We start from the raw sequence: 10,671 nt of genomic DNA, 5'->3' as shown, positions 1-10,671 counted from the left end.
ACTGTGCCCACAGTATGGTTGGAGATTATACTAGTCCCGATCTTAATATGCAGCCACGACGCTATGCAGGCCTCAAAGCTTAGTGAGCAGGAATGAAACTATCTTTAACTGAGCCTCGTTGACGTCTTGTCTCGGCCAAGCGCCATGCGCGCCGTGCCGGAAGCTGTCGGCATGATTGCGCGACGTCACATCATCTCTGGGAGGGGCACCGCTAAACTCACACACTACTGGCGTTGAAAAGAGGGCAGGCAAGTCTTTCAGCACCAAAACGTCAACGAAACCAACAGACAATGAGGCTAAGGAACGTATAGGGGATGTTATTTGCAGTCTTTTAACTCTATTGAAGTAACTATGATATAAATGTGAAGGAATTAAAGTAAACGAAAAGACAACTTGTCACCGGCAGGTACCGATCCTGCAACCTCCGGAAAACGCGTCCGATGCTTTACCAGTTGAGCTACGGTGGCAGTCGTCCTCCCAGCTTGGAAAAAAAGTTTTTCACACTCACCTTCATGTCTACGAGCGCCGCTGACACTCCTGGGTTTACATGCACCGAATTACTTGACAAAGTGGACGGGAGGGCCACCGCCGCAGTAGCTCAATTCGTAGAGCATCAGACACGTTATCCGAGAGTAGCAGGTTCGGTCCCTGCCGGCGGCAAGTTGTGTTTTCGTCCACATTAATTTTTCTCATTTATATGATAACTGCTAGAATACAGTTAAAAGACCACAAATAACGCCCCCTATTCTTCCTTGACCTAATTCTTTGTTGGTCTTCAATAAGGTTGTGTCTAACAAAGAAAAAATGAGCCCTTAAATTCCGCCTTTAGCGGCAGATGTTACTCAAGGGTATCGTGCCTTGTACCGGCCTTTGAAGCGTCGCAGTTAGAAATAACAAAATTTCAGCATGAAGTCGAGGGTCTCGTGAAATCCCGTCTGGTCTGCATGAAGTATAACTGAAAAAATCGAAAGACGCCGACAAAGGTAACAATATACAGTGTGTTTCAGCTAAAAAGCACCAAGTAATAAAAAATTAAGCATAGGCGCTACGTGTCTCCAATTAGCGCAGTATTGTTCTGAGCCATATAGAGCACATCAGAATATTTTTTGCAATCGGCCAAGCTCGGCAATTAACAAAGATTCCTTAATGGACTTTTTAAATAATAACTCTACAGAAAAGTTTTCACCACGAAAGTTGCAGCGCTTGTTCAGGAACATCGAATTTTTCAATCTATGTTAAAATAACTCCCCTGCTTAATTTTCCAGCCTTTCTTTAAAGCGCGCGAATTTTAAAATATACCACGTGACTGCCGCCAAACGCGCGGCGCTTTTAGTGTCCTCAAATGTAAGTTAAACGAATTATCAAATGCTGCTTCGCACACGCAGATCGATGAAACAGGTTATCGGTGACTGCGATGGACGTTAAGCGACAAAATGAGCATACCGTTTAAACAACTACAACAACAAAAAAATTCTTCAACGAAAAAGCGGCAGCCAAGGAGCAAATGCCACATGAGACCGTAGGGCAGCAATTGATGCAGCGTAGGCATTTTTTTCTCTTCTTTTCGCACCAATGAAGAAACGCATTGGAAGGGGTGAGGGTGACAGCGTGATGAAGAACTGAGATAAGATATTCACTTACACGTGACGGCCGCTATTTCGTAGACACCTTTTTTACCTTTAGACGGTACGCCCCTATCATCAATTGGCGTCCATCGCAGTCACCGGTAGCCTGCTCAATCGACCTTTGTGCGCGAAGCAGCCTTTGATAATTCGTTCAACTTACATTTGAGGGCACTGCGTTAGGCAGCAGTGAATACCACGTGACTGCTGCCTGCGTTAGGCAGCAGTCACGTGGTATTTTTTTAAATTCGCGCGCTTTAAAGAAAGGCCAGAAAAAAATTAAGCAGGGGAGTTATCTTAGCATAAATTAAAAAATTCGATGTTTCTGAACAAGCGCTACAGCTTTTGTAGTGAAAATTTTTCTCTAGCGTTACTATTTAAAACGTTCATAAGCAATCTTTGTTAATTACCGAGCTTGGTGGATTGGAAAAAATATTCTGACATGCTCTATATGGCTCAGAACAAAACTGCGCTAATTGGAGACGTGTAGCACCTATGTTTAATATTTTTAATACTTGGTGATTTTTAGCTGAAACACCCTGTACTTACATCGACGTTGTGGCTCCCACCCGAGAGCCTTGTTCATAATGAAAGGCAAAAAAGGAAGCGAATAAAGTTATATGCGGTTGAGTGCGTGACATAATGTGCAGTATGGGATTCGTCGCGGCTCAGAGTGCGTCCCACTGTCTGGACAGGAAGTGACTCAATCAAAACCTCTGACTTGCGTTAGCCGCACCGCTGTGGAGGCTATGCAAGAAGTTTGGTCAGCAAAATGTGTAAGTCCGTGCGTCTTGCGCTTGGATTTCGTTGTTGTAAATGTGGCCCCCGCGATTGGCTACGGCTGCGCGTTACCTGAACTAGTCGCGGAGGCCACGATACGAAAACAAAGAGACACTTGGACATTAAGGACTACCTATTGACAACCATATAGTTAACGGGGTCTGTTTATTTCGAAGGCACAAAGCATCTTCATTTATTACTCATTCTAAAAACGAAAAAAAGTCACATTATGGTTGGTAGAATCATTGAAATGTTTTTCATTGGAAGCGCACTTACTGCAAGATGTCTCGCTAGCTTCCATAGTGTTGCACCTGATGTGTGAAACGAAGTTTAAATTTCTGTCACTTGAAAAGAAGCAGGTGTCATCCCAGCCTCTGTGGTGACCTCTGGAGTCAGCAAGTTCTGCACGGGCGCTGGACGTTGCGTGGTGCTTGTTAAAGTCTTTGCGATGCACCTTGAGTATGCTTTCATTGTACCCGCTTTTCCCGATGTAAGTGTAGTCGCATTGCGCACATGGGATGGAGTACGTGACAGCAGGGAACTACTCGCGTGGCAGGCGGTACTTCACGCTCACGACGGCGTTGCCGAGTTTAAGCGATGGTACGTGGGCCACCTACAAGAACGTGCGAGGGTGTCGCTGATGCCTGCAATGTAAGGGAGAGGCGCCCGCCTCAGAGGTTCAGCCGTAGAATAAACCGTACGGGCCACTTGACGCTGAACAGATGTAACGAAGATGAAATCGAAGGTTTGACGGCAACCCGTCTGGCCGGGGAAATTCATAGTGTAAACGCGAAACGATACATCGAGCAAAAAAAGGAACACAGGTTACTTGACGTTTCGTCCCCCCCCCCCCCCATACTGGAGCCGTGTACACAATACAAGCCATAAGGATGGCGTGCCATAGGCTTCCATGATTTACGCCATAGGCTACCATGATTGTGACAAGCAGTACATCGGTGAGAGCGGTGACTTCAAGAAAAAAGTCAAACAACACGAATAGGACGTCAGGAAGCGGCACGTTGCCTCGAATGCAATCGCTGAGCATGTGGAATCTACAGGCCACCAAATTGACTGGTCAAGTGCGCGTGTTCTGCCCAAAGAAAAGAAGCTGGCATCATGCCTACACCTGGAATGCCTGTATATATAGACTGCGCACACGCTGAACAGGAGCGATGGGACGCTTCCGACAATGTACTATCGCTGCTTACGTCACGTACTTAGGCGTACCTAAATACGCTGTGCCATCCTTACGGCTTTTATTGTGAACAAGGCTCCCGTATGGGGGCCGAAACGTCAAGTAAACTGTGTTCCTTTTGTTGGTCGTTTTATGTTTTCGCTTTTACGCTATAGATGTAACAAACGCGAAGAAGTAAACGCTGAAACCTAGGTCTCGCAGCACGTTCTCGATGTCCCGGTTGCACTCTTCTTCGTACGAACACACTGTTCGATCACATCATCGACCTCTTCTGGCTAGTTGGATGTGCAGAACTGAAATGCACAGAGTGACCCGTGTGCGTGTGTTGTCTGCACACAGCAAATGCCAATCTGAAAGCGAGTGTATAATGTTGTAATCACGTGTTTGATGTTATGTCATGTGTAATTATTTGTCTTAGTGTGTCTTCCTATATATGTCAAGCCATACAGAACATCTGACTTTGGTGCCTACATGTGAACATTTTTTTACCTATTTCAACTTGTGCTCCTATACTTGTGTACATATGAACGTATTTCACCTATTTCAACTTTCATTTGGTGTTCGATTGTACTGTATTTGTACATCTTATGTAGGAATGTGTAACACATCGTGCCCTTATTATTATTATGTTGTTTTTCCTATTTTGTCTGCTAAGCGAGAAGGAGTAGCGGTGTCACCATAATGGCATCAACCTCTCATATTCATCATTTCAATAAAAAAAATGCCAACCTTTCCTTGTGTTGTTTCTTTTAAGGCGAAAGCCTGATGTGCCTCATCAAACGGGAAAATCGACCGTCGGCGGCGTCGCCGGCGCCAACAAGAGTGATGCAAAAAATTATCATGACGAGATGACGTCACCATAGGACGTCATCATAACGTCACGGATCGCCAAAATATGTAACTTCACCATGACATTATCATGACGTCACATAACGTGATGTCACAGGATGACGTCGTCAAATGACATCGTCCCTTCGTCAAACGTAGGCCGATCACAGACGCAGTGCAAAACCACCTGAGGTGCAGAAAGCATGCAATGCCTCCGATCGTGGAGGCAGTACAAAACCACGTACGTTCAGAAAGTTTTCGGGGGGGGGGGGGGGGGGTAAGTTAGCGTAGGATCAACACATCGACCGAGAAGAAAAAGAAGAAGATGTCTTTGGCCTTCGAGTTTCCTTTCGTGGTGGTTCTTCGTCGCCCTTAATTCATTTCAAGTTATGTTATATGTACTACACTACTGTTAAAAACAACAAATAATGTCACCTACGCTTTCCTTTGTCATGTTTGATTGATTAGAATGGTTGTTTGCTAGATTCATTTGGCTGCGTCTAACAAAGAAACGAGCTCCTCAGACAATTCCCCTTCTTTCGTTAATTAGGAGGCAGGAGCCCGTCTATACAGATTCAGTGCCTTTAGGTAGCATGAGATGGTATATTGTGCAGCTGCCACCTTGTGTAAGGATCGCGTGTCACGTGACACCCCCTGACCAAAAGAGTGTTCCATAATCGCCCCATTGACTTAAGAGTGGTGCCGGCTAACACATCGAGGGATTACACGGCCAGAAATATCAACGAAATGGACGGAGAAGCGCCTTCAGTCCTAGCTCAATTGGTAGAGCATCAGACCCTCAATTCGAAGGTTGTGGATTCAAGCTCAGCAACAAAGTAAATTTGCACCCTTAAGTGTGTTTTTTCGTGTCTATAAATAATACGCTTATTCTCTTAAAGAAATGTCATTGGTTCACTGAAACACCAATATAGGAGGTTTATTGCAGGAATTGCACTTTCTTTTTCATTGGCTGTTGATTCAAATTCCCACCCGTTTTAACAAGAAGGCGTTCAGTCAGAATTGCACCCCAGTTCATTCAGGCTGTTTTGCTGATACAATACCCTTTCCCCTAAGGGTGCCACCCTTTCTGCAAAAGGTGTAGTACATAATGCTCTACATTTTCATTAATATCGTTCCTGCTCCTGCATGCATTCCGGCACTAACATCATGAATACATATGAAGGGTTTATTTTTCATTTACACGCGTGAAGGTATTTCATTCGCTTAACGGTCGTTCTCCCATAACAATAAATTGTGACTGCAATGCAATATACTGCGCGTGCGGAGAATGTGTATTTGTTAAACACGTAAAAAACTTTTTTCGTAGACATACAGAGCCAATAGAATATCATCGAGGCCACAATCCTCAAGGAGGAAATGGTTTATTTCTCTTCCTTATGCAATATAATTGATACATCCGCATAGATGCTGGCAGTTTCTGAATATGCGCAAACAAAGGCAGTCATGGGCTTGCATTGCATGATTAAAAAAATGATTAAAATACATGTCAATATTTTTAGGAGTATTCATTGTCTCTGGATTTTGACGGTCGCCTTTAGAAAGATTCGCACGAAATTCGAGAGGAATGAGTCGCCATTCCTTCTCTTTTTCTCGTTATAGGAGATTTAATTTCCTACGCTGGCTGATTATTTTTGCGAAGTTATCCGTTCACAGACTAAGATCATTTTAGGAAAGCAAGCAGCATAATAGGTAGCTCTAAGTGACGCGCCCTCCGCCTTGGTCAGAAGCTCTTGATGTCGAAACGTTGCAGAGGCATTCTTTCTTTCTTCTTTACGCCCAAGCCGTCAACTAAGGTTAAGCATGCAACCTGTTGAAATCCTTCCACCGGTATTTTCATTCAACCTTTCTGAATTAGTACGTTGGCATCCGGAAGAAACTATGGGGAATTGAAAGTGGAATGCCTAGAAACGATTAAATGGTCATTGCTATAGCGAGACACAGAATATATAAGTTTCGCGGGAAGAAAAATATATTTACTCATTTTGCAGACGTAAAAATAAACAACTATTTTTCCATACCTCTTGCAAAACACAAATGCATGTCCAAATGCTGAGTACGATAAATGATGCGTCAGGAGCAGTCAGACTGCAGCCGATACTAAACTCGTCGTAAGTAATGACTAAGATCAGCATACGTATATGGATACCGCTAGGTGTTCAGGTGGGCCAAGCAGATGACCCTCATGGCAGCAAGGGTGCGATTTTACGCGAGAAAAAACACATCTTGTTTTCGGTGCGTTCACAACACGAATGTGTTAAGCATGCGAGTAAATACAATAATTTTACGCTACACGGTTAAAGAGCTCGTTTCGCCGAAATTCTCGTGTCGGCGTCGTTGGTCGTGACCGAAAAACGGAGAAAGATGCAAATAAAATAAATACTAAAAATATTTTGTTAGAGTAAGAATCTTACCGATGCCTTCTGCGTGGCTAGCAGGTAGAGCCACGTCACTGCTTGAAACAGCTTAGAAAAAAAAAACACTATATGAATGTCATCTTGTGGTAGGAGTCGTCTCAACGCATGTGATATTGCGTGGCCGAAGCTTTGAATCTCGCCAGGCGTCAAAACATGAGAATTGCGCAACAAGGGGGTGCTTTAAAGGCCCACCCTTTACAAAGCGCTCAGACATATTCAATCGTCATAAGCAGCAAAAGCATCAAAAATTGGGGGACGCTTAAGCTTCGCCTTTAAGAGTTGAACGCGATAGCGATATCCTGCCCCTAGTGCGTACTTCGACCACTACGAGTGTTTAACAGAATGCGCGCACTAAGGTGTGTGCCTTATGTAATGGGTAGCATGCTTTAAACCAGGAGCAAATATGCGCGAGAAACTTTTTCGAAGTTGCGATGCACCCACTACGTGGCCTTAAGGGAATACGCGCACTAATGTGTGTGCCTTTTGTAATGGGTGGCTGTCTTTAAACCACCAAGTCGTTATGATATTGACATGGTGTGACGCCCGATGGCAATGTACGCTTGTACCACGCAGTATTACTGCGATATTACATCTCGTAATGTGACACCTGTATACAGCACGCGTATTTTCGGGAAGCATGAAAGTTACTTGAAAGCAGAGGCGTGGCATGAAAGCAGAGGCGTGGCAGTGTGGTAGAACACTTGCTTTCCACGCAGATGGCCTGGGTTCGGTTCTCACTCGGACCCAAACATTTTTATTATTTATTTTATTTGCAGCTTTTTCGATTTTTCGGTCACGGACAAGATGATGATTTTTCGCTCACAACCAACGGCGCCGTCACCGATACCGACGGCGGAATTTCTGCGATACGAGCTCTTTAACGCTATCGCGTTAATAAAGTGAGCAGCTGCGCAGGTTCGCATGTTGCCTTACGGGCGCGTAGTGGGCCCTTCGCTGATTCGCAAAAGGAATAATTATGGTGTAGGGCACTTCGCAAATGTGCTTGCAATAGGCATCCTAGGATAGCTTGAAACGGCCAATGTTCCAAGCACCGACGTTCCTTTCCTTGCGGCACGGTTAGGGCACGCACCGAGAACCGAAGCTAGGCTAGCAATTGAGAAGGTGATGCCCACTGGGCTCGATTACGCTATCGCGTTGTACTCTTGAAGGCGAAGATCAAGCGGCCTCTTAAGTATTTTTGTTTTCACTATAGCGGCATTTATTTCTTAATGCGGGAGAGAACATAATAATAATTACGTTATGAAGAAGGCACACCGTTGGCGTAATACGGTTTAACACGAGATCAGTTAATGTATAGTTTGCCTCTAAAACACGTACACAAAATAAGACGAGGACGAGGACACGGGCGGCCGGCCGCGTCGTCGTCCTCGTCCTCTTTTGTGTGCGTGTTTTTAGCGGCAAACTATGCATTCAGTATCTCACCAACGAGGTCAAGAACAAGTTCTCCTCATGATCTCCTGGAGAGTTCTCTTCAATTAAAATACACGGCCATGGAATCAATTATGAGAAGACCCACCGCTTTCTGGGGCTCATAATTGATCGCTACCTGTCCTGGAGCCCTCATATCGTCTACGTGAAGAAGAAACTGACTGCGATCAACCACGTCCTAAGGTTTCTTGCTGGAAAACATTGGGGAGCATCTGTGCGAGCGATTCTTCAACTTTACACCGTTCTGTTCCTCGGTTTCATGCACTGCAGCCTACCTGTGCTTTGTAAAACCCGAAGAACAAACGTACAGTGACGGTCAAAATATTACGGACCACGGGAGCGCGTGGCAGACAGCACCGAGGCGCCTGTCACGGCTGCTTGCGAAGCTGTAGAGCGCGCGCGTATCCTTAGGTCCATTCGTTTCACCTGCACTTCGTCAACCGGTTCACGGTGGCGCTGCACTCCGGCATTCGTTTCACGAGTTCAACATGGCGGCGTCGGCACCGCGGTATTCGTTTCGAAAATGTGCAGCCGTCGTACAAGGCTAGTTCACGAATTCGCTGCACTTACTTGTGAGGTAGTGCCGAGTCCGTGGATCACAAGATGGCTGCAACCGCAGCAGACGACGCAGCCGACTGCATTCGTGGCTATTTTAACGGCACCCAACAAATACGTCAGTGAATGTTTTCTGGTAGTTTGAAATACCAGGCAGCGTAAGCGGCCGCGACTTCTACGAATTACAACCTCCACAATTCGCGAGACAGCCGACCATAACACAGGGCTTGCACGACATCTGCACTCCTCGTATTCGTTTCGGCATCTCGTTGCTGCTGCTGTTTCTGAAAATTCCCTGCACGATGACGGCACTCTGACGTCACCCCCATGAACCAGTTCAGATAGTGCAGGGTGAATCGAAGGGACCTCTTGTTTACCTGCGGGCCTGCTCGTTCGCTCGCTTCAAGCGCGCGCGCGCCGGAAAGCCAGAGAAATCGCAAGGTATCGCTTCTGCGGTCAGCGAGGAAGCACCGAGCGATTTCCCTAAAAGAAAATTTTTCTACTTGGCGAAAACTTCGTCCTGGTCTGGACAAATGTTTCGTAGGTTTCAAGATTTTTGTTCACTTTTTAACCCATGTGGGTTTTTCTCGTAGGTTTGTGCTACAAACCGGTCGATGCCAAGTTTTTAACACGAAAGTGTTTTATGCCTCGGTCCACCAAGACTTCAATGACGTATTTCCGCCACGGAAATGACGTCGAAAAAATTTACACGATCAGATGGCAAAGGAAGAAAGTTCCGTCAACGGGCATCGAACCAACGACCGCTCGGTCCGCAACAACAGATGCCGGGCACGCTAACCACTGCGGCACGGTCACGGACTCTAGAGGCTTTACAAATGTGCCTTTTATATCTACCACCCTCCCGGTCGGCAGGGTGGTGTTGCCCTCTGTGAGCGGTAAAGTAAAGGAATTCGTCATTACTGTGGCCTCCGCGATTAGCGCCTGCAACGCGTTAAACATCTGTCCCATTCGGCACGTTTTCAATAGAAGTTCTATTTTGTCAATGCCTTAACACACGGCGAGGTGGCGATCTTACCCCAAGTGTCGTAAAAGCGTCGGACTCGCTCATAGCATCACGCTAATCCAAACCAAAAATATCTCTGCGACGCGCGTCTGCCTCACCTGGCTGTAACACCGCGTTCCCCGCTCACGCGCTCGCCCCGAGAAAAATCGCGGCTGGGCTACCGGGGCGGCACGACGCGCTTTGCGTTTCCCTCTAGTCCGGCCGTGGTGTTCAATCACATTTTAACATGCCGCGGGATGGCGGCCAAGCTGTGCGTCCAATAGGCGACGCTCTTCTGGCTATCACACCTCGTTCTCTGAATACGTTTTCACCGTTAACTACTACAGCTACCACAAGGGTTTGTTTAATCATTTGACATGGACGTGAGTCGTCGGGATGGAGATGTACCACCACCAATCAACAAAGTGGGTGCATCCACGTTAAACGGTGCTATAGCTGACAGACATCAATATACATTGTGCAAACTGTCTTATATCAATGTACGGTAAACATTCACTTACTTCTGTAAAGGCACGCTTTACTTTCGTGTTATTCCGATTCCTATGATTGATTGATTGATTGATTGATTGATTGATTGATTGATTGATTGATTGATTGATTGATTGATTTTATTTCAGACACAGAATGAGTCTTGGATGGCAAGGCTAAAGCCAGAACACTGTCTGCCTGACTGAGGCCCTGTCACCCATACATTGCTCCAACAGTGAGGCAGCATGACGGAGGGATCAACCATCTTTTTCTTTCATAGCGCATATGAACGGGCACAGCATTGTTGCACCGAGC

This window comes from Rhipicephalus sanguineus, chromosome 2 (genome assembly GCF_013339695.2).
Source record: "Rhipicephalus sanguineus isolate Rsan-2018 chromosome 2, BIME_Rsan_1.4, whole genome shotgun sequence".
Taxonomy (NCBI): domain Eukaryota; kingdom Metazoa; phylum Arthropoda; class Arachnida; order Ixodida; family Ixodidae; genus Rhipicephalus; species Rhipicephalus sanguineus.
This window is presented reverse-complemented; position numbering follows the sequence as displayed.